The 27,857-nt window shown below is 48.2% G+C and overlaps 2 pseudogenes; both read left to right on the top strand.

Moving 5' to 3' along the window:
• Positions 1 to 1,289: 1,289 nt before the first annotated feature.
• Positions 1,290 to 10,332, top strand: LOC133055229 (putative killer cell immunoglobulin-like receptor like protein KIR3DP1; annotated as a pseudogene).
• A 7,125-nt stretch (positions 10,333 to 17,457) lies between these two features.
• Positions 17,458 to 25,158, top strand: LOC133055228 (putative killer cell immunoglobulin-like receptor like protein KIR3DP1; annotated as a pseudogene).
• Positions 25,159 to 27,857: the final 2,699 nt, after the last annotated feature.

The following is a 27,857-nucleotide window of genomic DNA, read 5'->3' as shown; positions in this document are numbered from 1 at the left end:
AGATTTATTATTTAGGGAGCATCAGTAATGTTAACAACCCCCGACCCAAGCAAAATGGTGTGGAATCATTCCCCTTACTGAGGTTCTTTCCTGTCTATGAATAACAGCTGATTTGGGTGTATGGCTGCTCTTGGAGTCCAGAAACAGCTGGGCCATTTTGTCCCTGTTTGGAATTGATTGTTGTGGACACGCCTCTCACTCAAGCATTCTGGAGTTTGGAAGTCTCTACTTGACATATTTTGTGTTCATTTGAGTATGTAGTAAGCAAGGTTGTCCACCTTTTCAGGCAGAACAAATCCCCCTCCCAAAAAAACACCAAAGTCATCTTTACACACATTATCTTTGTGTACATGTGTGGTTCTTGGATTGGAAAGGGAGCAAGAGAGAGAGACAGAAAGGGTGTTGTGTGCAAAGTTTCCACTCACAGTCACGAAAGAATGTCAGATGGAGAAGAGTCAGAGAAAGACAAATCACATGATTTCGCTTATTTGTGACTTCTAACAAAATCAACTAATTTATAAAACAGATTCACAGAGACTGAACTTATGGATACCAGGGAGGATAGTGTCAGGGGGACGTTAGATTGGAAGTTTGGGATTGACATATACACAAGGCTATATTTAAGATGGATGACCAACAAAGACCTACTGTAAAAACAGAGAATTCTACTTAATATTCTGTAACTACCTAAGTGGGAAAAGAATTTGAAAGCAATAGATGCATGTATATGAATAACTGAATCATTTTGTTGTACAGGTGAAGCTAACACAATTAGTTAGTCTCTTAATTACATATATTACAATATAGAATTTTTTAATATTTTCAAAGAGCCATAATATGCATGACTGTTCCTCTTATAAGAATGCAGAATCAAAGTCTCTATTAATGACTCTTTAATTGGCAACCTGCACTGAGCCTGAGATACCAGGTGGGTACATGTGATTTCTCTTTTGCAAAGAGTTAAGGTTAATGACATTTATCATGAGCTTGGGGAAAGCATCCTGCATGCTATACACCAAATCACTGTTTCTACTTCCTGAAGGCAGCAAGACCTGTTCAAATCCTCCTACGTTTATAGTGTTCAGGGAAACAAAATTGACGCTCAGGTCATGAAGTGACCTCAGTGACGAGGCTCAGACAGACTTCCATCCCTGGCGTGAGAGGAGGCTGCCCATCTTCCCCTGTGACCTGCACCAGGCTGACTGTACTTGCAACACCGCCCGCCTTCCGGATCCAGTGACTACGTCAGCTTTGCTCAGTCCTGCCTCCTGCCTCACAGAAGCAGAGCCATGTGCCCCACACTCCTCAGCCTCCTGAGTCTCGGTGAGTCTGGAAAGACACGGTAGGGAGGTTTATGGTGGAAATCGGGGGTCTTCACACCACTGACCAGGTTTCCTGGATGAGGGCCCAAGGAGCGTGGGGTCCATCGGAACAAGCCATCTCTGACGGGCTTTTCCTTCTAGGATTCTGCGTGAGTCTGAGGATCTGGGCAGCTGTGGGTGAGTCCTCCCCATCCCTTATTTCTGTGTTGAGCAGAGCAGGTGGGGCTGAGGCAGATGACACAGGGGGGCAGGGTGAGACCCCTGTCAGTACACTGAGAGCCACATGCCCTGTGGATTTCAGGTCCTCCATTTGTCCTTGATACTCACCTTCACTCTCCCCAGAGGTTAGCCCAGCTCTGGACTCTGGACCTGAAGGGACAGTGTGAAGTCTGGGAGCTGGGAGCTGGGCCCCCTGAGTGCCATTTCTATCATGAGAGGGGAGCAAGGGGCTGCAGCCCACAGACCCCTCTCCCAACAAGGTGGCATCTCCAACCGGCCCTTCACAACAGGATCTGCAGGACCGCCCACTAGACCTGACCCCAGGGGACGGGCTGGGCATCAGGCAGGGCCACCTGGACCTGGTTCCACATTTGATAGATGCTAGCTCACAAAGGAGCGGGGTTCATGGTTTCCTTCCTGCTTTTCAGCCAGGTGGCTTTTTCTCTTCTTAGTTGTGTTACTGTTAGTCACTCTGTCGAGCCCGACTCTTTGTGACCCCATGGACTGTAGCTCACCAGGCTCCTCTGTCCATGGGGTTCCCCAGGCAAGAATACTGGAGGGGGTTACCATTTCCTTGTCCAGGGGATCTTGCCAACTCAGGGACTGAGCCCTGCTCTCCTGCCTTGCAGGAAGATTCTTTACCATTGGAGCTGCAACAAACACAACAGGGAAGTCCTTTCACTTCTTTTCCGTGCATCAGTTTTCTTGTGGTGTTTTCTTTTGTCTGCATCATGCAACTTGCAGATCTTAGTTTACTGATCATGGATTCAACCTGGTCCCTTGGCAGAGAAAGTTCCAAGTCCTAACCACTGGACCACCCAGGAATCCCCAGTATTTTGTGTTTTGAGAGAAAGTTTTATGACATTTTTTCTCAACCCATGGAGTCGTTCTTCTACTGAGAATCTCCGTGATGTCTGTCCTGGGTTGACTGTGTCTCTGTGTGTACCCAAGCCCCAGGTGTCTTGAGTATCAGGGTGATGCACTTTAGGGGTGGACAGGTGGAAGAATTAAAGGGGAAATGCCCATGAGGGCAGTGGGGAGAGGGGACTGCTCCTATTTTCTTCTCAAAGCCTGTGTCTCCTTCTGTCCTAGGTGAATATGACAAGCCCTATTTGTCAGCCTGGCCAAGCCCCATGGTTCCCTTAGGACAGACTGTAAATCTTCGGTGTCACTCCAATTCTCCACTTAAGATATTCAGACTGCTCAAAACAGATGGGACCAGCTTGCCTGAGCTCCAGGGATATCATGTCAACACCTTCACCTCTGGCCCAATGACCAGAGAACATGCCTGGTCCTACACGTGTTCTGGAGCCTACTGGTCCACACACAGTGACCCCCTGCAGATTGTGGTCACAGATAGGAGGGGTCCAGCCCAGCCCGGGATGGCCGAGCCTGCAGGCTAATATACGACCCTAGGTCCACATGTCAGTGCACCTAAGGCTTAGGCAGGTTTCCTAGCTAGGAGCAAACAAGGGAAAGAGAACACAGTCTCAGAGTTTAAACTCAGGATATTGAATAGAGGGATGGGGTGTCCGACTCAGGAAGGAGGAGCCTCGCCAGGCATTAGTTAGACAGGTTGAAGCCACTGCCTGCCAGCAGGGAGTATGGGAAGAACCCTGATCCAACACCTGCCACCCAGTCGGGAGCTGTAGTCCCCTATGAAGGACGTGGAGTCCCAGTTAAGATCAAGTCAGCCCAGGTATGTCTCCAGAGGCATGAGGTGGGGGTCACAGATGGGAAATGTTCCTTTTATTCTCCACCTCTGTCCCAATCTCCTGCAAGTCATCATCCACATAATAGAAGAGTGTAAACGGAGTCAGGGTATGCATCCTCAGAACCATCCCAGCCACCGTGCATATTAGGGATGGGATGAAGCTGAGAGCATGGCAACCCACTCCAGTATTCTCGCCTGGAGAATCCCATGGACAGAGGAGCCTGGCAGGCTATACTCCATGGGGTCCCACAGAGTCGGACATGAGTAAAGTGACTGAGCATGCATGCATGAAGCTGAGAGCAGATCCAATAGCTAAAGAGCTTAGAATAAGCACAGACCAGGCTGGCGGTCTTGAGCAAGAGAAACAGAAAAGCATAAATTTGAGCCCGAGAACAAGGCTAAAGAGAATGCAACAGAACACACAGGAAGGGTAATTGGCTTTGCTGGTTCATGGGGAGGTTTTTTACACCTTCAGCCCTCATGGGAAGCGCTGAGGCGGGGTGACTCACTGAAACTCACAACCTCGTTGCTCCTAGGTGTGTTCACAAAACCCGCCATCTCAGCCCACCCAGGCCACCTCATGAAGGTGGGAGGGAATGTGACCATCCACTGTCACTCACCGCTGTTGTTTGACAAGTTTATCCTGCACCAGGAAAACAGCACAGGGCATTTCCAGAGACTTAGAGAGATGGTCCTGGGTGGGCATGACCTAGCTGACTTCTTCATTGGCCCCATGACTTTGGCGAGAGCAGGCATCTAGAGATGCTACGGTTCTCTCAGCCGCTCCCCCATGAGTGGTCAGCCCCTAGCAACCCCGTGGACATTGTCATCACAGGTGAGTGTGTCCAGACAAGTCCCTTCTGCTGTCTGTGTCACAGAAGGTCTTGTGTCCAGTACAGCATCAGTACTGGGAGACAATGACAGGCGTGCACAGATGCTCAGAAACTCGGGAGAGGGAACAAACCAGAGAGGAGGTGTGAACACGGAAGGGAGAAGAGAACAGAGCACCTGCCATGTGCTATAGAGAAGACACAGCCGGTGACAGAGTGAAGCAACAAGAACACGAAAGAACGAACAATGGAGAAAGATGTACCAGAGCAGGGACCCGGGCAGTTCCTGGATCAGGCAGCCAATGATGGTTGGTTAAGGGGCTGGCTTCCCGCCTTCATGTCAGAGCTCCCTTCCTCTGCCAGGAGCACTGTGGTACCAGACGCCCTTGCAGTCTGGCCCCTGGGTGGTCAGGACGGAGGTCGACACCTTGAAGTTGCTCAGCCTTGTGGTTTAAGGCGTCCTTCTGCACAAAGGAGGGGCAGTGGTCCCTGCAAACCCTCTCGGCTAGGGGGTCCCTTCCAGCCTCTGGGGGTGGGCAGCACAGCCCTGAACAATCCCTCAAGAATGAGGCGGTCAAAGATCCTGTGAGAGTGTGGAAATTTCCACTCCATAATGTCTGCTTCTGGGTTAATACATGTATTCTGAAGGTCCTAGTAGTAGCTACTAGGTTCTGTTTTTCAAGAGAACTCCATATCTCTTTGATTTTTTAAATCTAATTTTTCTCATTCATTTTCGTTGAAGTTTAGTTGATTTAAGATGTTGTTTATTCCTGTTGTACTGCATAGTGATTCAGCTATTCATATACTTATATTATTTTTAAAAAAGGACATTAAGTGACACTCCATATTTAAAGTTATATTTGAATTTTCCCTGTGCTGGGTATTCGTTGCTGTGGGGCTTTCTCTCCTGGCGGTGGACGGGCTTCTCATGCAGCGCTTCTCTTGTTGCACACTTCGGGCTTTAGTCCTCCATTTAGCACTAGAGTTACTTCATACTCCAAGATCAAGGTCTCCTCCTTCCAGGTCTGACCAAGAAACTCTCGCTCTCAGCCCACGGGGGGGCCCATGGTGAGGTCAGGAGAGAACGTGACCTTGCTCTGCAGCTCCGAGAGCACTTTTCACCAGTTCCATCTGCTCAGGGAGGGGGAGAACCTTGGGCGCCAGTTTGCTGGAGGGCGGGGCCCCTGCGGAACACTCCAGGCTGAGTTCCCTTTGGGTCCTGGGACCCCAGCACACAGCGGGACCTACAGATGCTACGGCTCCTCACTTGCTCTCTCTATGCATGGTCAGACCCCAGCAACCCCCTGGTCCTGTGTGTCACAGGTGAGGACCCTCTTCCTGGCCCACCTTTCTTGTTGTTCTTCAGTCGCTATGTTGTGTCCAAATCTTTTCAACCCCCTGGACTGCAGCACGACAGACTCCTCTGTGCTTCACTATCTCCTCCTCATGGATCACAGCCTTGTCCTGGTAAAGGGGTTTGTGATACTCAATGAAGATATGAGCCACGTCACACAGAGCCACCCAAGACAGACCAGTCATAGTGAAGAGTTTTGACAAAACATGGTCCCCTAGGAGGAGATGGCAACCCACTGCAGTGTTCTTGCCTGGATAACCCATGAAGAGCCCCATGCTTTACAGTACACTAAATCACTTTGTGTGGCCAAAAAGTCCATTTGGCTTTTTCCATAACATCTTACTATATCACTGGGCTCTATCTCAAGGGCCCTGTGCTGCTGTCAGGGAACCTTAGGGCTTCTGGAGGAATGGAGGCAATGAGAACCAGAGAGGAAGGGTGATGGACGATGGCATCTCAACCCCCTTCTACCTCCTGTATGGATGCTCCTCATCAGCGTCCTGTCTATCCAGACAAAAAGAAAAGGGTCAGGATAGACCCAGGAGGAGGAGAGGCTGGGCGGATTTGGGAAGATCGGAGATTGCACTGGCCCCTTGCTCTTAATGTTTTCCCAGAAGGGCCTCTGGCATACAGGTGATTTTCCAATTAAGGAGCATAGATACTGATTCCTGGAGCAGAGCGATTGTCCCTTGCTTACAGCTGTCTTTCATTGCCAGGCATATCTTTTGCCTCCTTCCACCACCTCTTCTCCAGGTTGGAAGGTCTTCTCAAAGCATTCTTGTGGAGGGACCAGAAGATCTCCCCTCCCCCATCAGTGCTCTGAGAAAAGACAGAGTCAAGGACAGGCAGGAGGTCAACCTTCCAGAAAGAATAGTCCTCCCTCAGTGGGTATGAGGAAGGTTACTTGCTCACCCCTTCTGTCTTTTTTCCCTTAGGTTCCACTATAAGTCCTTGCCCATCACCCATGGATCCACACACCACAGAAGGTAAGCAAGACAGTCTCCTATCTCAGCAAATTTCTGAGATAGACATAGGATTCCTGTGTGAGTGTTGGTTCTACCACCTCTGAGCTCTGTGACTTTGGGCTCCTCAATGTAAGGCATAGATCTGGGGAGGCATCAAAGGAAAGACGACTTCAACAGAAGTAGGTTACCTTTATTCCGGCAAGGAGGGGCGACAGTCGGCCTAAAGACTAGGCTGAGCGCCGAAAGGGATCAGGGAGGCTTCATACTTATAGGGAGGTTGTTGAAGTGATAAGGTAAACGTCAATCAGGCAGCATATTTTGAGTATTCTTTTGTTGAGATGACACTTGTAGTTGGGCAGGGGGTGATAAGTCTTCTGGGCGGGTGTAGGGGGTGGTAGGTTTCCGGACAGGGGGTGATAAGTCCCAGATAGATGCAACTGGCCTGGAGCATCAGGATGGAACTAAAGTTATGCTTTGTTTTCTTCGAAGTTAGATGATTCAGCAAGGGGCCTTTGAGACTGTTGTTCTCTTTTCTAGGCCCAAAAGACTCCTTCATTCAACATTGCTATCATGTCAGCATTTGAGATCATGGTCTGTATTAGAACCAGAGAGGGCATTGAGTTTCTCATCTCTGGGACTGGGAATTTCTAAATTGGACAAAGGGAGACAGAGTGACTTGATCCCATGCTTAAGGGAGATGCTTATCCTCCCTCCACCAGGATCTTTGGGGAAGGATGTGGGGGTGGACAAGAGGAGAATTTTAGGGAGCACGTTAAATGTGTGCTATTCCTCTGTTAGTGTTTTATGAACAAGATGTTCCACCGTTCAGAAATAGAAGTGTCGTGTCTTCTTGAGGATTCCATTCCAGGTATATGTGGATGGAGGGGGAAATATATTGAGGATTAAATGGATCACCATTCATGCATAAACACCATGCCTTGATGAGGGGGATCAGAGAAAAACTGCATCGGTGCCTGGGGAACTTGGTTCAGACCTCTGCTGGTCTTGCATGGCCTCTTTACTTTATCCACTGCTAGCATCTCTCCTGGATGCTTTGGTACCGCCTGGGAAGTGGAGTGCTGGGGTCCAGCCTCGGCAGGATCCAGGGGATACCCTCAGGATGAACGGCGTTAGCGAGAGAGAGAGAGAGAAGACACGTGAGACCAGCCTTGATAGGGCCATCTCTGCGAGGAAGAGAGAGAGAAAGAGAGAGAGAGAGAGAGAGAGAGAGAGAGAGAGAATGACCAGACAGGGGTGTTTGCAGGGTCTGGCAGGGTCTGGCAGATTCTGGCAATGCTTTATTTTTTACCGTGGCTTTTATACCCTAAATTAGTACATTTCTAAGGGGAAGATAGTTTAACATTACATCAGCTTGTTCTTCACAAAACCAGGGTGTTTTCTGCATACTTCTTTGTTTATGAGGGTCTTGTATATTAATTTCTGGCCTTGGGGCCTATTGACATTTTATGACCTAGGTGAATGCAAAGCTGTTTTCCGTAATCTATTCTTTAATGAACACAAAGGTCAGTCCTTCTGCAGAAGTTATCAGTTAAATTTATCTAAAAGGTTTACCACACAAAGACTCTGCAGCTCCAGTCAGGCAGCCCCTGTTTAGCATTCCTGGTTAAAATTAACAAGTTTAAACACTTATTTTTCTAAATCTTTAACTATAACCACTTTTAGAATAATATTTTTATGTTCTCTCATAGGGCTTCCTCACCCCCAAAGGGCTCTGTGCCTACTAGGGCCTTTATGTGATCAGGTTCTTCATGCTGTTTTATGATTAGGGTATTATAAGCAATCATGCATATTAGTACCAAGGGCATAAATGCATTTGCCAAACAAACTAAAATACCAGCAAAGGAGTTTAAATTAAAACACACCTTTCACCCTTGATAATCTCATAAAATACCATCACCCGGAAAACTTATTGATTAAAGTTCTAAATTGATTCTTATTTGGAAAGAGATTGGGGAAGGCCTTCTACCCGTGTCACAGAAATGAGGGAGTAGTCTATTGAAGCAAGCATCAGAAAGACAGATATCATCTTTAAGGTGAGCGCCGGGCGCAGCTTTTCGGAATCTCTGAAAACCTGATCTGCCTTGCCCATCAGGTTTTCTCCTCCTGACCTTGTCATGGGTGGGATCTCGTGCTGGCTCCCGGCAGTGGAGACCATAACTGATCAGGTTGAGAGCTGCTGACACACTCTGACACAAGGATACAATAAATCCTGTGTGTAGGGGCAGGGTGTATGCAACCAAAAACCAAACCTTCTACCGTTTGCTTCTTGGCAGAAGCACGGCTTCCTCAAGGCCACTCCAGCCAGCTGCACCTTCTCCTTAGGCTCTCTGTAGCCTTCATCTATACCAGGATCTTCCTCGCTGTTCTTGTCTGTCACTGGTTAACCAAAAAGTAAGTATGAAGAGCCAAACTGTCATTGGTGTTCTATGCAAAATCATAAGTCTGAAGGAGGGAAGCACAGCATCATCTGACCCAGGGGGAGGTGGGCTCAGAGCAGAGAATCGCATTTTCACTTCCTGTAGGTTAAAACCTGATTTACCTTTCTAATCCCTGAGGGAACATCTTCCAGAGAACCATGGAACCCTGTTCTTTATATGAAAATATGTGATCATTTATTTTTGTCGGCAGCAGGTCTTGGCAGCAGCATGGGGGATCTTGATTGTGGTGCTGGGGTGCGGTTCAAGGCTCCAGAGCTCACGGGCTCAGCAGTTGCAGCCGGTGGGGCTTAGCTGCTTGACAGCACATGGGGTCTCGGTTCTCCCACCAGGGACAGAATCCACACTGTCTGCACTGGGGGGAGGACTCTTTATCCCCGGCCACCAGGGACGCTCCAAGCCCTGTTCTTTCTTCCAGCCACAGCTGTTATGCCCGATGTCCGAATCCCCGAGCAGGAAGAGAAAAGGCTTCCAAGACAATGCAACTTGCAATAAAAGGGAAGTTTATTACTGACTCAAGTCAGGGCTTTCTGCCGCAACCAGCGCAGTAGTGCAGGGTCAGAAAAAGCCCTGAGCCCCAGCTGTTACATAAATTTATAGGGTGAACATAAGCAGTTGGTAGCTGGCTTATGCAGATTGGTTACATGTTTGCAAAGCAATATTATTGGTACAAACTATCGCGGGTTTTTGTTCAAACTTAGGTGTTCGTGGGCTTTTCAGCTTTCGCTTTGTTTCCTACTGGGCACACATTGATTGGCTGGCTCCAGGCGGCCCGATGGGGGCGGGGAATCCCACCATTTCAGGGGAAACGGAAACCCAGGTCCCGGCCGCCTGCCAGCCCCAGCAGCGCCACAACAACCATCTGCTCTTCTCTCCTTTATGATCTTGGGAATCTGCTGATACACATTAGAGGATGGTCCATAACAGAAGATGTACAATGGGCTCCGTGGGTTTGCACAGATTCCAGAGAGAGTCCGTCAGTGGATGGGCTTGTATATGGGGTGGTTTTTTGTTTTTAATTTAGTGGAGTAGACAAGCTCAGCAGCCTGGGGTACACCCTTGCTTCTTTTGGCTTTGATGTCCCCACTCAAGACATGGAACTCTAGAAGAACCACCGCCACCCCAAGAGCATTGACTCTCTTCCATTCGCAGATGTTACAATCATGGAAGGAGAGCCCAAGGAAGACGGAACAGTGAACGGCAAGGTGAGTCCTCCCTGCCCAAACCCTTGCCATAGCCCAATCCCCTCCAATGCCCAATGCCTCAGCGTTCAAAGATCACGTCTCAGTCCATCATTCACACCTCCTTCCTCTCAGGACTCTCCAGCAGAAGACGTGATATACACCCACTTGAACCACAGGACCCTCTCTGAGAGCTTGTTGACTCCCACTCCCCTGAGCCCCATGCACCTCTCTGCTGATCCCAGTATATATGTGGAATTCCATGTTAACCAAGACCATGCTGAGCCCTGACCTGCCCCATCCTTGAGCACACAGAATGTTATAAGAAAAGACCGGATCTCTTTTGAAAGGGGATCCTCGGTGGATACTCCTTCTCCTCCTGCAAAGCGGCTCAGCAGCTCTGAGGTGAAGAGTGGAGTCCAAGAATTATAGGCTCGTCTTCAGAAATCTCACAACCTATTAGTAATCCCCTGGCTATTCTAGTATTCTATTTCAACTATCAGACCTTTAGGGAGAGGTTATTATAATCAATTGCACATACTGGGTAGGTTACCATGATCATGCTACTTTTTCAAAACTCCCAGGAGAGCATAAAAATTTGCAAGGCGAGTCTTTAAATTATTCAGTTTACAATAAAAGAAAGCCAATTAAAAAAGAAACCTCTGTTCAGTAATAGTTTACAAGGATGAACTTATTTACAAGACAGAAAGAGACTTGTAGACTTAGAGAACAAACTTAGAGTTACAGAGGGGAAGGATGGGAGAGAGATAGATTGGAAGTTTAAGACTGACATGTGCACACTGCTGTATTGAAAACAAAGTGCTTTCCATGAAACAGTAATAAAGGCAATGCAAGTTGGCAAAATAAAAAGATGAAGTATATTCTGTTTGAGACATCCAGTGTGGTTCCACTTGCCAGAAGAGGCTGCGTGTGTGAGTGCTAAGTCGATTCAGTCATGTTTGACTCTTTGCAATCCCATGGATAGTGTGTAGCTCGCTAGTCTCCTCTCTGCATGGGATTCTTCAGGCAAGAATCCTGGAGTGGGCTGCTGTTCCTTTCTCAAGGGAATCTTCTTGACGCAGGGATCTAACCCACATCTCTCATGTCTCTTGCATTGGCAGGCAGATTCTTTACCACTGAGCCACCGTGGAACACCCTCAACCTTTTCCCAGCTGTGGGCACTGGGGGTGCTGGGGTTCCAGGGCTAGAAACAGGACAACAAGATCCCCCTCGGTCTGGATCTGCACTGGCCGATAAAGTAGTTACCAAGCCACTCGGTACAGACAATGACTCTACACGTGTGTGAAGTAAACCATTCAATTCTTCAGTCACACCCACCACGTTCCAAGTGCTCAATAGCGTCATGTGGCCAGGTGCCAGGCTGCTGGACAGGGCAGATCTTTAAAGAGTCCCGCTGTCACAGAGAATTCTACTGGACATTCCACTCCAGATCACTGAGGGGCTGCAGAGAGAACACTTGCCGCAGTGAGACTTTGTGTGTGTTGTGTGAATCCACTGATATTCGCAAGTTTTGTCTTCTTTGCTTCTTGTCACCAAAGCCCAGGATTTGAGAATCTTGTGCCTCTTAAGTTACCAGCTGGGTCACCATGTGGCTTGGCTCACCCAAGCGGAGGGATGAAGACCATAACACCATGAGGACCCTGGTGTGAACTGAGCTGGCAAATGGGGCGAAAATCAAGCTCCAACGAGCCTTAGTTGCTCATTGAGCTGTCTGTGTGTGATGTCTCTCCTGGCTTAGAACTAAACCACCCAAGAACTCTTTCACCAAGAAATGTCAGGATCACTAGAAGTGAAGACATGCTGGGCTTCTGTGTCGCTACTGCGACTGTTTCCATTTTTCCCCTAAGATTCCTTTTTTTTGCCTTTAAGTGCTGGGACCAGATGTCATGATCTTCATTTTTTTGAATGTTCACAGTGTAGACATGAGCCCCAGTTATTCTCATATTTCTTCTTTAAAAAAAAAAAAATTGAATGTTAGCATTTGATACCTGCATTCTGCTGAATCTGAATTCTTCAACCACTTACAGAACATGGGTTCACCTGGGTCATGGGTGGATCTGTTGTGGCAACAATGCCTGGTCAGAGTAGGTGCTCTGCAATAATTTATGAAGTGACCAAAGACGAGAAGTAAATTCCATTTGTGGAGGGGACTGGGAAAATCAAGTTCTGAGTCCTATTTGGAGCCAGGCTGTGATGGCTGAATCAGGATGAAAACCTGGATTCCACCTTCTGGAGCAGGGGGTCAGAACAGGCAAGAACTGAAAGAAGTGAGACCTCAGGACTGGGCTGAGATGCCATCATTGCCACGTCAATGGAGGGGCTGCCCCCTTGCTGTGGGTCCACGGCCTGGGAACCCCGCAGGACAGCAGCAGCCCCCCAGGGGCCACATTCTGTTTGTCCTCTGGGACCCCATGGTCTCCTCATCCGTACAGGGTGGGTGGGGGTTCTGGGCACTCAGAGCTACAGACATACCTCCCATCCTCTCTGCACTTCTCTGCCTTGGCCAGATGTGCAGGCAGGAGGGGACTGCAGGAGGGCACGGGACGCCCACCCTCCCCCAAGTTCATGGGAACCGCAGGGCTTGGGCAGCTGGAGGGCCAGGGATCCTGACAGGAAGAGAATCAGCCCAGGCTTTCGCTGGCAAATCTCTCACTTCCAGGGCTGAGTCTGGGCCAGAAGACCCCAAACCCTGAAGGCGGGTCCTCTCGGGTCTCCTGGGACCCATGTCTCACTTGAGCTCTAGAAACTCTGTGGGGGGTGAGGTGGGGGCTCTGGGATGCTGGTGAAACCTGGAAGGGTTCCTGGGCTGAGCTGGGGAGTGAGGGGTGGGGAAGTCCTGGGACTCAGCCTCTGACTTCCTTCCAGGGACCATCCACAAACCCACCATCTCAGCTGAGACTCTTTTAGGCAGCTTCAGAGTGCCCATGTGAATACACTGTAGGCAGAGTTGGAATGTGCAAGTGAGTACACAGACCATCAAGGAGTATGCTGCAGTTGGCCTGCACTATTTGGAGAAGGAAATGGCAATGCATTCCGGTATTCCTGCCTGCAAAATCCCATGGACGGGGACCTGCCAGGGTACAGACCAAGGGGTCAAAAAGAGTCGGACATGACTAAGTGACTTCACTTTCTTTCATTTCATTTTAAAATTTATTTTACAGGTTTCATTTTCTAATTTTCATAATATATATATTTGATTGAAGTTAGTTGACTTACAGTGTTTCAAATGCATAGAAAGGTGATTCAGTTATATATACACGTGGTATTTCTCAGATTATTCTCCATTTTAGGTTATTACAAGATATTGACTATTGTTCTTGGTGCTATATGGTAAATCTTTTTTGTTAGCTGCATATCTATTTTTTAATTGGAAAGTTAGCATTCTATTAATACTTCTGTTTAAAAATTTATGGTACATTCCACTTCAGAGTTACGCTACACTGATAGTGAAAGGTTGATGCCAGACTCCCACCATGGCCTCATTGAAACTAAATGGAAAACAATGGCAATGTGAACTGTGGGAAGAAATAGTGAGTCTCCTTATGTTACTGGAGGGCTTCCCTGGTGACTCAGAGGACGAAAATCCACCATAATGCAGTAGACCTGAGTTTGATCCCTGGCTTGGGGAAGATCCCCGGGAGGAGGAACTGGCAACCCACCCCAGTATTCTTGCCTGGAGAATCCCCACTGAAAGAGGAGCCTGGCGGGATGCAGCCCATGGGATCACAGGGAGTCAGACACAACTGAGCGACTAGGCAGAGGCACAATGTGACTGGTGGGAGGACAGATGACTGCAGCAGTCAGGGAGTTGATAACACCATTCAGAGGGAGAGCCACACACCTCTGGCTCTGACTTCCTCTTGGATCTGTTCCTTCAGCTCTAACCCTTGGGCTCTGCTGTCTGTGCTTAGTCATGCTGGCTCTTTGGTAAAAGAACATTGCCATGAGCTTGAAATAGAGGAGAACCCATTCTGAAGGCTGGAGAAGTCAATGGCAACACACTCTAGTATTCTTGCCTGGAGAACTCCATGGACAAGGAGTCTGGTGGGCTACAATCCATCGGGTGGCAGAGTCGGACGTGACTGTGGGACTAAGATTATTCTCAAGGCTCTGGACTTGAAAGGTATGACACTTTCCCATTTGTACAGAGATAAAAATTTGTAGAACAGACAGAACGTTTTTTCTTGCTGGGGCCTTAGAGCGATATTATGACCTGACCTACATGGAAAGCTTCGAGAACAAAGGATTCCAGCATTAAAAGTTTCCACAGTGGAGTGGACATAAGTATAGCTATGGCTGATCCATGTTGATGTAATGCAGAACCCATCACAGTATTGTAATTGTCCCTTAATTAAAAATAAATAAATTAAGGGCAAAGAAACCTTGCATCAGGAATTCTCTGGTGGTCCAGTGGTTGGGAATTGGCCTGCCCATGGAGGGGACACAGGCCCGGTCTCGAGAATGGGAAGATTCCACTTGCCTCGGGGCATTTAAGCCCGTGGGCCACAAGCCCATGTGCCTAGAGTGGGTGCTCCACAATGATAGAAGCCACAGGGATGAGATCCCTCACACCGTAAAGAGCAGCCCCCCTGCAACTAGAGAAAGCCTGTGCCCAGTGACGATGACCCAGCACAGCCATTCATTAATTAATTGAAAGTTGGCAACAGCCAGCTATGCCTCCTCCCCTTTTAGAGTGTGTGTGTGTCTGTGTGTGTGAAAGTGTGAGTTCACAGGTGGGTATTTAACCTGTATATTTCTCTCCTCTCCTTGGAATTTTCTTCCCCATAGGCTGGGGTTGTTTAACATTCAGTAAACACTGTTTGACCATCCCTTCCCTTCAAAAAAAGCCCATCTAACACTGATAGATCATTCTTTGGGGCATGAGTTCACCATCTCGTTGGTCTGCTGGCTTTCCAAATAAAGTCACTATTCCTTTCCTGAAGACCTCATCACTCTGCCCAATGACAAGCAACTTGAGGTTGGACTCAGAGCACATTCATGAGACATCAGCAGAGGTGTCGTTCATTTTAGACAAAATCCGTAGATATCACTCTCACAGTTGATATCTGTGGTTTAAAGGAAGATACGCAGATGGCCAACAGGCATATGAAAAGATGCTTAGCATTGCTCATTAGTAGAGAAAGGCAAACTGACACTGCAATGAGATACCACCTCATACCGATCAGAAGGGCCATCATTAAACAGTTGATGAATAATAGATGCTGGAGAGCATGTGGAGAAGTGGGAAACCCTCTTACACTGTTGGGGGAGTGTAAACTGGTGCAGCGACTGTGGAAAACAGTTTGGAAATTCCTCAAAAAACCAAAAACAGAGTTTCCATATGATCCAACAATTCCAATCCTGAGCATACACCCGGAAAAAAAACAACTATACCTTGAAAAGATTCATGCGCCCCTGTGTTCACAGCAGCACAACTCATAATACCCAAGACATGGAAACAATCTAAATGTCCATCGATAGATGAATGGATAAAGAGGATGTTCTGTATGCCTATATACACACAGAATGGAACACTACTCAGACATTTTAAAAATGAAATCAGGAGATTTGCAGCCGCATGGATGGACCTAGAGGTTAACATGTTAAGTGAAGGAAGACAGAAAGACAAAGACAGTTAACATGCGATATCACTTATATGTGGAACCTGCAAGGAATGGATCAAAGAAACAGGAACAGACTCACAGACATAGAGAACAAGTTTGTGGTTGCCGAGGAGGAGGGGAGGATTGGGAGTTTGGGATGAGCAGATGAAATCTTTTTATACATAAGATGGGTGAACAATCAGGTCCTACAGTACGGCACAGGGGATTCTGTTCATTATCTTGCCATAACATATAGTGGAAAAGAATATATGTGTCGAGCTGAATCAATTTTGCTATACAGCAGACATGAACTAACATCCATACATTTTTTTAATTTTAAAAAATGTGTGGTTTATGTATCTGCAATGAAATATTACATGGCAGTAAAATGCACAAACTGAAATGACAGAGAATACAGATCTATTTTGAAACATGATATTAAGTAAATAAAAGGAAATTTTAAGAAGGGTGACTGGACTGTTACTCCATTACATACATAATGATCAAGAGGAGACCAGATTTATTACTTAGGGAGCATCACTAATGTTAACAACCCCCACCCCAGCCAAATGGTGTGGAAACTGCCCTTACTGAGATTCTTTCCTGTCTATGAACAAAAGTAGAACTGGGTGTATGTCTGCCCTTAGAGACCTGAAATGGCTGGCCTTTTTTCCCTGGTTTGGAGTTTATTCTTGTGGACAGCCCCCTCACTCAAGCATTCTGGACTTTGGAAGTCTACACCTTACACATTTTTATGTAGTAAGCAAGGTTGTCCACCTTTCCTAGCAAAACAATTTCCTTTCCCCCCAAAACCCCCACACTCATCTTACACACGTTTTCCTTGTGTACACGTGTGGTCCTTGGATTGGAAAGGAAGAAAGAGAGACAGAGAGAGTGTGTGTGTGCAAAGTTTCCACTCATGGTTAAGAAATATTTTCAGATAAAGAAGAAGAGTCAGGGGAAGGCAAATATCACATGATATTGCTTATTTGTGACATCTTAAAGAATGAACTTATTTACAAAACAGACACAGAGAGAATGACCTTATGGTTACCAGGAGCAGGGGGATGGTGGGTGGGGTGAGGGATAGATTTGCAGTATGGGTTCAACATATACACACGACTATATTTAAAATGGATAACCAAAAAGGACCTACTGGATAGCACAGGGAACTCTGCTTAACATTCCAAACTCCCTAAGTGGGAAAAGAATTTGAAAAGCAGTAGACGCATGTGTATGTATAACTGAATCACCTTGCTGTCCACTGACACTAACACGGATAGTTTCTTAATCACATATACTCCACTATAGAATTTTTTTTAATTTTCTAAAAGCCATAATATGCTTGTATCCTTCTCTTATAAGAATGCAAAATCAAAGTCTCTATTAATGAGTCTTTAATTGGCAACCTGCACTTCGCCTGAGATATGAGGTGGGAACATGTGATTTCTCTTCTGCAAAGAGTTAAGGTTAATGACATTTATCATGAGCTTGGGAAAAGCATCTTGCCTGTTATACACTGAATCACCATTACTACTTCCTAAAAGCAGCAAGATCTGCTCATCCTCCTACGTTTATAGTGTTCAGGGAAACAAAATCGACGCTCAGGTCATGAGGCGACCTCAGTGACGAGGCTCAGGTCAGACTTCCATCTCTGGTGTGAGAAGAGGCTGCCCATCTTCCCCTGTGACAGGCAGCAGGCTGACTGTATGAACAACACCGCCCGCCTTCCGTATTATGTGACTTGGTCAGCTTTGCTCAGTCCTGTCTCCTGGCTCACAGAAGCAGAGCCATGTGCCCCACACTCCTCAGCCTCCTGAGTCTCGGTGAGTCTGGAAAGATCCAATAGGAGAGGTTTATGGTGGAAATGGGAGGTCTTCACACCACTGACCAGGTTCTCTGGATGAGGGTGCAAGGAGTGTGGGGTCCATCGGGACAAGCCATCTCTGACGGGCTTTTCCTTCTAGGATTCTGTGTGAGTCTGAGGATCTGGGCAACTGTGGGTGAGTCCTCCCCATCCCTTATTTCTGTGTTGAGCAGAGCAGGTGGGGCTGAGGCAGATGACACAGGGGGGCAGGGTGAGACACCTGTCAGTACAGTGTGAGCCACGTGCCCTGTGGATCCCAGGTCCTCCTATTGGCCTTGATACTCACCTTCACTCTCCCCAGAGGTTAGCCCAGCTCTGGACTCTGGACCTGAAGGGACAGTGTGAAGTCTGGGAGCTGAGAGCTGGGCCCCCTGAGTGTCATTTCTATCATGAGAGGGGGGCAAGGGGCTGCAGCCCACAGACCCCTCCCCGACAAGGTGGCCTCTCCAACCGGCCATTCACAACAGGATCTGCAGGACCACCTGCTAGACCTGACCCCAGGGAGGGGCTGGGCATCAGGCAGGGCCACCTGGACCTGGTTCCACATTTGATAGACGCTAGCTAACAAAGGAGCGGGGTTCATGGTTTCCTTCCTGCTTTTCAGTCAAGTGGCTTTTTCTCTTCTTAGTTGTGTTACTGTTAGTCACTAGGTCAAGTCTGACTCTGCGACCCCATGGACTGTAGTTCACCTGGCCCCTCTGTCCATGGGGTTCTCCAGGCAAGAATACTGGAGGGGGTTACCATCTCCTTGACCAGGGGATCTTGCCAACTCGGGGATTGAACCCTGCTCTCCTGCCTTGCAGGAAGATTCTTTACCATTTGAGCTGCAACTAACACAACAGGGAAGTCCTTTCACTTCGTTTCCATGCATCAGTTTTCTTGTGGTGTTTTCTTTTGTCTGCATCATGCAGCTTGTGGGATCTTAGTTTCCTGATCATGAATTCAACCTGGTCCCTTGGCAGAGAAAGTTCCAAGTCCTAACCACTGGACCACCCAGGAATCCCCAGTGTTTTGTGTTTGAGAGAAAGTTTTACAACATTTTTTCTCAACCCAAGGAGTTGTTCTTCTCCTGAGAATCTCCATGATGTCCATCCTGGGTTGACTGTGTCCCTGTGTGTCCCCAAGCCTCAGGTGTCTTGAGTATCAGGGTGATGCACTTTAGGGGTAGACAGGTGAAAGAATTAAAGTGGAAGTGCCCATGAGGGCAGTGGGGAGAGGGGACTGCTCCTATTTTCTTTTCAAAGCCTGTGTCTCTTTCTGTCCTAGGTGAATATGACAAGCCCTATTTGTCAGCCTGGCCAAGCCCCATGGTTCCCTTAGGACAGACTGTAACTCTTCAGTGTCACTCCAATTCTCCAGTAAAGAGATTCAGACTGTTCAAAACAGATGGGACAGCTTGCCCGAGCTCCAGGGATATCATGTCAACACCTTCACCCTTGGCCCAGTGACCAGAGAACATGCCGCGCGTCCTACACGTGTTCTGGTGCCTACTGGTCTGCACACAGTGACCCCCTGCAGTTTGTGGTCACAGATAGGAGGGATCCAGCCCCGTCCGGAACAGCCGAGCCTGCAGGCAATCCTACCCTAGGTCCACATGCCGGTGCCGCCCAAGGTTACGCAGGATTCCCAGCCAGGAGTGAACCAGGGAAAGAGAACCCAGTCTCAGAGTTTAAACTCAGGATATTGAATAAAGGGATGGGGTGCCAGGCTCAGGTAGGAGGAGCCTCCCTAGGCATTAGTTAGACAGGATGTGGCCACTGCCTACCAGCAGGGAGGATGGGAACGACACTGATCTAACACCTGCCACACAGTCGGGAGCTATATATAGACCCCTATGAAGGAGGTGGAGTCCCAGTTACGATCAAGTCAGCCCAGGTATGTCTCCAGAGGCATGATGTGGGGGTCACAGATGGGAAATATTCCCTTTATTCTCCACCTCTGTCCCAATCTACTTCGAGTCATCATCCACGTTATAGGAGATGAGTGTAAACGGAGTCAGGGTATGCATCCTCAGAACCATCCCAGCCCCCCTCCCCCACCGCCCACCGGGCATTTTAGGGATGAGATGAAACTGAAAGCATGGCAACCCACTCCAGTATTCTTGCCTGGAGAATCCCATGGACAGAGGAGCCTGGCGGGCTACACTCCATGGGGTCCCACAGAGTCAGACACGAGTGAAGTGACTGAGCATGCATGTATGAAGCTGAGAGAAGATCCAATAGCTAAAGAGCTTAGAATAAGCACAGACCAGGCTGGAGGTCTTGAGCAAGAGAAACAGAAAAGCATAAATTGAGCCCGAGAACAAGGCTAAAGAGAATGCAACAGAACACACAGGAAGGGTAATTGGCTTTGCTGGTTCATGGGGAGGTTTTTCACACCATCAGCTTTCAGGGGAAGCACTGAGGTGGGGTGACTCACTGAAGCTCACAACCTCTTTGCTCCTAGGTGTGCTCACAAAACCTGCCATCTCAGCCCACCCAGGCCCCCTCATGTGGACGGGAGGGAATGTGACCATCCGCTGTCACTCACCGCTGTGGTTTGACAAGTTTATCCTGCACAAGGAAAACAGCACAGGGCATTTCCAGAAACGTGGAGAGACGCTCACGGGTGGGCATGCTGCAGCTGACTTCTTCATTAATCCCATGACTTTGGCGAGAGCGGGCACCTACAGATGCTACGGCTCTGTCAGCCGCTCCCCCAATGAGTGGTCAGCCCCCAGTGTCCCCGTGGATATTGTAATCACAGGTGAGTGTGTACAGACCAGTTCCTTCTGCTGTCTGTGTCACAGAAGGTCTGGTGTCCAGTCCAGCATCAGTACCGGGAGACAATGACAGGCGTGCAGAGATGCTCACACACTCGGGAGAGGGAACAAACCAGAGAGAGAGGAGGTGTGAACACTGAAGGAAAAGAGAACAGAGTACCTGCCATGTGCTAAAGAGAAGACACAGCCGGTGACAGAGTGAAACAGCAAGAACATGAAAGAACGATCAATGGAGAAAGATGTACCAGAGCAGGGACCCGGCCAGTTCCCAGCTCAGGCAGCCAACGATGGTTGCTTAAGGGGCTGGTTCCCGCCTTCATGTCAGAGCTCCCTTCCTCTGTCAGGAGCACTGTGGTACCAGACGCCCTTTCAGTCTGGCCCCTGGGTGATCGAGATGGAGGTTGAGACCCTGAAGTTGCTCAGCCTCGTGGTTTAAGGCGTCCTTCTGCACAAAGAGAGGGGAGTGGTCCCTCCAACCCTCCCCGCTAGGGGTCCCTTCCAGCCCCCAGGAGTGGGCAGTGCAGCCCTGAACAGTCCCTCAAGAATGAGGCGGTCAAAGATCCTGTGAGAGTGTTGAAATTTCCACTCCATAATGTCTGCTTCTGGGTCAATACATGTTTTCTGAAGGTCCTAGTAGTAGCTACTAGGTTCTGTTTTTCAAGAGAACTCCATATCTCTTTGATTTTTTAAATCTATTTTTTCTCATTCATTTTCGTTGAAGTTTAGTTGATTTAAGATGTTGCTTATTCCTGTTGTACCGCATAGTGATTCAGCTATTCATATACATATATTCTTTTTTTAAAGAAGGATATTAAGTGACACTCCATATTTAAAGTTATATTTGAATTTTCCCTGTGTTGGGTATTCGTTGCTGTGGGGCTTTCTCTCCTGGCGGTGGGCGGCCTTCTCATGCAGCGCTTCTCTTGTTGCACACCTCGGGCTTTAGTCCTCCGTTTAGCACTAGAGTTACTCCATGCTCTAAGATCAAGGTTTCCTCCTTCCAGGTCTGACCAAGAAACTCTCGCTCTCAGGCCAGGGAGGGCCCGTGGTGAGGTCAGGAGAGAACGTGACCTTGCTCTGCAGCTCCGAGCGCACCTTTGACCAGTTCCATCTGCTCAGGGAGGGGGAGAACCTTGGGCGCCCCCTCGCTGGACGGTGGGGCCCCCGCGGAGCATACCAGGCTGAGTTCCTCTGGGTCCTGGGACCCCAGCCCACAGCGGGGCCTACAGGTGCTACGGCTCCTTCGGTCACTCTCCCTATGTGTTGTCAGACCCCAGCGACCCCCTGCTCCTGTGTGTCACAGGTGAGGACCCTCCTCCTGGCTCAGCTTTCCTGTTGCTCTTCAGTCACTATGTTGTGTCCAACTCTTTTTGACCCCGTGGACTGCAGCACAACCGACTCCTCTGTGCTTCACTATCTCCTCCTCATGGATCACAGCCTTGTAAAGGGGCTTGTGTTACTCAATGAAGATATGAGCCACGTCACACAGAGCCACCCAAGACAGACCAGTCATAGTGAAGAGTTTTGACAAAACATGGTCCCCTAGGAGGAGATGGCAACCCACTGCAGTGTTCTTGCCTGGATAACCCATGAAGAGTCCCATGCTTTACAGTACACTAAATCATTTTGTGTTGGCCAAAAAGTCCATTTGGCTTTTTCCATAACCTCTTACTCTATCACTGAGCTCTATCTCAAGGGCCCTGTACTGCTGTCAGGGAACCTTAGGGCTTCTGGAGAAATGGAGGCAATGGGTACCAGAGAGGAAGAGTGATGCTCGATGGCATCTCAACCCTCTTCGACCGCCTGTATGGATGCTCCTCATCAGCGTCCTGTCTATCCAGACAAAAAGAAAAGGGTCAGGATAGACCCAGGAGGAGGAGAGGCTGGGCGGATTTGGGAAGATCGGAGATTGCACTGGCCGCTTGCTCTTAATGTTTTCCCAGAAGCGCCTCTGGCATACAGGTGATTTTCCAATTAAGGAGCATGGATACTCATTCCTGGAGCAGAGCGATTGTCTCTTGCTTACAGCTGTCTTTCATTGCCAGGCATATCTTTTGCCTCCTTCCACCATCTCTTCTCCAGGTTGGAAGGTCTTCTCAATACATTCTCGTGGAGGGACCAGAAGATCTCCCCTCCCCCATCAGTGCTCTGAGAGAAGACAGAGTCAAGGACAGGCAGGAGGTCAACCTTCCAGAAAGAATAGTCCTCCCTCAGTGGGTATGAGGAAGGTTACTTGCTCACCCCTTCTGTCTTTTTTCCCTTAGGTTCCACTATAAGTCCTTGCCCATCACCCACGGATCCACACACCACAGAAGGTAAGCAAGACAGTCTCCTATCTCAGTAAATTTCTGAGATAGACACAGGATTCCTGTGTGAGTGCTGGTTCTGCCACCTCCAAGCTCTGTGACTTTGGGCTCCTCAAATTCCCTGTCATGTCAGCATTTGAGATCATGGTCTGTATTAGAGCCAGAGAGGGCATTGAGTTTCTCATCTCTGGGACTGGGAATTTCTAAATTGGACAAAGGGAGACAGAGTGACTTGATCCCATGCTTAAGGGAGATGCTTATCCTCCCTCCACCAGGGTCTTTGGGGAAGGATGGGGGGGGGGGGGTTGGACAAGAGGAGAATTTTAGGGAGCACGTTAAATGTGTGCTATTCCTCTGTTAGTATTTTATGAACAAGACGCTCCACAGTTCAGAAATAGAAGTGTCGTGTCTTCTTGAGGATTCCATTCCAGGTATATGTGGATGGAGGGGGAAATATATTGAGGATTAAATGGGTCTCCATTCATGCATATACACCATGCCTTGATGAGGGAGAGCAGAGAAAAACTGCATCGGTGCCTGGGGAACTTGGTTCAGACCTCTGCTCGTCTTGCATGGCCTCTTTACTTTATCCACTGCTAGCATCTCTTCTGGATCCTTTGGTACCTCCTGGGAAGTGGAGTGCTGGGGTCCAGCCTCGGCAGGATCCAGGGGATACCCTCAGGATGAACGGCGTTGGCGAGAGAGAGAGAGAAGACACGTGAGACCAGCCTTGATAGGGCCAAGTCTCTGAGGGAGAGAGAGAGAAAGAGAGAGAGAGAGAGAGAATGACCAGACAGGGGCATTTGCAGGGTCTGGCAGATTCTGGCAATGCTTTATTTTTTACCGTGGCTTTTAAACCCTAAATTAGTACATTTCTAAGGGGAAGATAGTTTAACATTACATCAGCTTGTTCTTCACAAAACCAGGGTGTTTTCTGCATACTTCTTTGTTTATGAGAGTCTTGTACATAATCTTCTTGCCTTGGCGCCTATTGACCTTTTATGACCTAGGTGAATGCAAAGCTGTTTTCCGTAATCTATTCTTTAATGAACACAAAGGTCAGTCCTTTTGCAGAAGTTATCAGTTAAATTTATCTAAAAGGTTTACCACACGAAGACTCTGCAGCTTCAGTGAGGCAGCCCCTGTTTAGCATTCTTGGTTAAAATTAACAATTTTAAACTCTTATTTTTCTAAATCTTTAACTATAACCACTTTTAGAATAATATTTTTATGTTTTCTCATAGGGCTTCCTCAACCCTCGAAGGGCTCTGTGCCTATTAGGGCCTTCATGTGGTCAGGCTCTTCATGCTGTTTTATGATTAGGGTATTATAAGCAATCATGCATATTAGTACCAAGGGCATAAACGCATTTGCCTAACAAACTAAAATACCAGCAAAGGAGTTTAAATTAAAACACTCCTTTCACCCTTTATAATCTCATAAAATACCACCACTCGGGAAACTTATTGATTAAAGTTCTTAATTGATTCTTATTCGGAAAGAATTGGTGTTCTATGCAAAATCCTGAGTCTGAAGGAGGGAAGCACAGCGTCATCTGACCCAGGGGGAGGTGGGCTCAGAGCAGAGAATGGCATTTTCACTTCTTGTAGGTTAAGAACTGATTTCCATTGTATTCCCTGAGGCAATATCTTCCAGAGAACCATGGAACCCTGTTCCTTATATGAAAGTATGTGTTCATTTATTTCTGGCTGCAGCAGGTCTTGGCAGCAGCATGGGGGATCTTAATTGTGGCGCTGAAGTGTGCTTCAAGGCTCCAGAGCTCGTGGGCTCAGCAGTTGCAGCCTGTGGGGCTTAGCTGCTTCACAGCACATGGGGTCTCGGTTCTCCCGCTAGGGATGGAACCACACTCTCTGCACTGAAAGGGGCACTCTTTATCCCCGCCCACCAGGGGCGTTCCAAGCCCTGTTCTTCCCTCCAGCCACAGCCATCTGCTCTTCTCCCCTTTATGATCTTGGGAATCTGCTGATACACATTAGAGGATGGTCCATAACAGAAGACGTAGGATGGGCTCCGTTTGTTTGCACAGGTTCCAGAGAGAGTCCCTCAGTGGCTGAGCTTGTATATGGGGTGGTTTTTTGTTTTTAATTTAGTGGAGTAGACAAGCTCAGCAACCTGGGGTACACCCCTGCTTCTTTTGGCTTTGATGTCCCCACTCAAGACATGGAATTCTAGAAGAACCACCGCGACCCCAAGAGCGTTGACTCTCTTCCATTTGCAGATGTTGCAATTATGGAAGGAGAGCCCAAGGAAGACAGAACAGTGAACGGCGAGGTGAGTCCTCCCTGCCCAAACCCTTGCCATAGCCCGAGCCCCTCCAATGCCCAATGCCAGAGCCTTTGAAGATCACGTCTCAGTCCATCATTCACACCTCCTTCCTCTCAGAACTCTCCACCAGAAGACGTGATATACACCCACTTGAACCACAGGACCCTCTGTGAGAAATTGTTCGCTCCCACTCCCCTGAACCCCATGCACCTCTCTGCTGATCCCAGTATGTATGAGAAATTCAATGTAAACCAAGACCATGCTGAGCCCTGACCTGCCCCATCCTTGAGCACACAGAATGTAATTAAAAAAAAAAAAAAAGACTGGATTTCTTTTGAAAGGGGATCCTCGGTGGATACTCCTTCTCCTCCTGCAAAGCGGCCCAGCAGCTCTGAGGTGAAGAGTGGAGTTCAAGAATTATAGGATCATCTTCAGAAATCTCACAACCTATTATTAATCCTCTGGCTATTCTAGTACTCTATTTTAGCGATCAGACCTTTAGGGAGAAGTTTTATAATCAATTGCACATACTTCGTAGGTTACCATGATCATCCTACTTTTTTAAAACTTCTAAGAAAGCAAAAAAAATTGCAGGGTGAGTCTTTAAGTTATTCAGTTTACAATAAAAGAAAGCCAATTAAAAAAGAAACCTCTGTTCAGTAATAGTTTACAAGGATGAACTTATTTACAAGACAGTAAGAGACGTGTAGACTTAGAGAACAAACTTAGAGTTACAGAGGGGAACGATGAGGGGAGAGATAGATTGCAAGTTTAAGACTGACATGTGCACACTGCTGTATTGAAAACAAAGTGCTTTCCATGAAACAGTAATAAAAGCAATGCAAGTTGGCAAAATAAAAAGATGAAGTATATTCTGTTTGAGACATCCAGTGTTGTGCCACTTGCCAGAAGAGGTTGCGTGTGTGAGTGCAAAGTTGATTCAGTCATGTTTGACTCTTTGCAATCCCATGGATGGGGTGTAGCTCGCTAGGCTCCTCTCTGCATGGGATTCTTCAGGCAAGAATCCTGGAGTGGGCTGCTGTTCCCTTCTCAAGGTAATCTTCTTGACCCAGGGATCGAACCCACATCTCTCATGCCTCTTGCATTGGCAGGCAGATTCTTTACCACTGAGCCACTGGGGAACACCCTCAATCTTTGCCCAGCTGTGGGCACTGAGGCTGCTGGGGTTCCAGGGCTAGAACCAGGACAAGATCCCCCTCAGTCTGGATCTGCACTGGCCGGTAAAGTAGTTACCAAGCCACTCGGTACAGACAATGACTCTACACGTGTGTAAAGTAGAGCGTTGAGCTCTTCAGTCACACCCACCACATTTCAAGTGCTCAGTAGCGTCATGTGGCCAGGTGCCAGGGTGCTGGACAGGGCAGATCTTTAAAGAGTGCCGTCATCACAGAGAATTCTACTGGACATTCCACTCCAGATCACTGAGGTCTGCAGAGACAACACTTGCCCCAGGGAGGCTTTGTGTGTGTTGTGTGAATCCACTGATATTTGCAAGTTTTGTCTTTTTTGCTTCTTGTCACCAAAGCCAAGGATTTGAGAATCTTGTGCCTCTTAAGTTACCAGCTGGGTCACCATGTGGCTTGGCTCACCCAAGCCGCGGGATGAAGACCATAACACCATGAGGACCCTGGTGTGAACTAAGCTGGCAAATGGGGTAACGATCAAGCTCCAGGGAGCCTTAGTTGCTCATTGAGCTGTGTGTGTGTGATGTCTCTCTTGGCTTAGAACTAAACCACCCAAGAACTCTCTCACCAAGAAATGTCAGGATCGCTAGAAGTGAAGACAGGCTGGGCTTCTGTGTTGCTACCGGGACTTTTCCATTTTTCCCCTAAGATTCCTTTTTTTTTTTTTTTTTGCCTTTAAGTGCTGGGACCAGATGTCATGATCTTCATTTTTTCGAATGTTCACAGTGTAGACATGAACCCCAGTTATTCTCATATTTCTTCATTTAAAAAAATAATTGAATGTTAGCATTTGATGCCTGCATTCTGCTGAATCTGAATTCTTCAACCACTTACAGAACATGGGTTTATCTGGGTCATGGGTGTATTTCTGTTGTGGCACCAATGCCTGGTCAGAGTAGGTGCTCTGCAATAATTTATGAAGTGACCAAAGACGAGAAGTAAATTCCATTTGTGGAGGGGACTGGGAAAATCAAGTTCTGAGTCCTATTTGGAGCCAGGCTGTGATGGCTGAATCAGGATGAAAACCTGGATTCCACCTTCTGGAGCAGGGGGTCAGAACAGGCAAAAAGTGAAAGAAGTGAGACCTCAAGGCTGGGCTGAGATGCCATCGTTGCCAGGTCAACGGAGGGGTCGCCCCCTTGCTGCGGGTCCATGGCCTGGGAGCCCTGTGGGGCAGCGGCAGCCCCCCAGGGACCACATTCTGTTTGTCCTCTAGGTCCCCATGGTCTCCTCATCCATACAGGGCGGGTGGGGGTTCTGGGCGCTCAGAGCTGCAGACATGCCTTCCATCCTCTCTGCACTTCTCTGCCTCGGCCAGATGTGCAGGCAGGAGGGGACTGCAGGAAGGGACGGGACACCCACCCTCCCCCAAGTTCACGGGAACCTCAGGGCTTGGGCAGCTGGAGGGCCAGGGATCCTGACTGGAAGAGAATCAGCCCAGGCTTTTGCTGGCAAATCTCTCACTTCCAGGGCTGTGTCTGGGCCAGAGGACCCTGAATGGTGCAGGTGGGTCCCCCTGGGTCTCCTGAGACCCATGTCTCACTTGAGTCCTGAAAACTTGGTGGGGGCCAGGTGGGGGCTCTGTGACGCAGGTTAAACGTGGAAGGGCTCGTGACCTGAGCTGGGGAGTGAGGAGTGGGGAAGTCCTGAGATTCAGCCTCTGACATCCTTCCAGGGACCATCCACAAACCCATCATCTGGGCTGAGATTGTTTTGGGCAGCTTCAAAGTGCCCATGTGAATACACTGAATGCAGACTTGGAATGTG

The sequence above is a fragment of the Dama dama genome, chromosome 4 (assembly GCF_033118175.1).
Source record: "Dama dama isolate Ldn47 chromosome 4, ASM3311817v1, whole genome shotgun sequence".
In the NCBI taxonomy this organism is placed as follows: Eukaryota; Metazoa; Chordata; class Mammalia; order Artiodactyla; family Cervidae; genus Dama; species Dama dama.
This window is presented reverse-complemented; position numbering and strand designations above follow the sequence as displayed.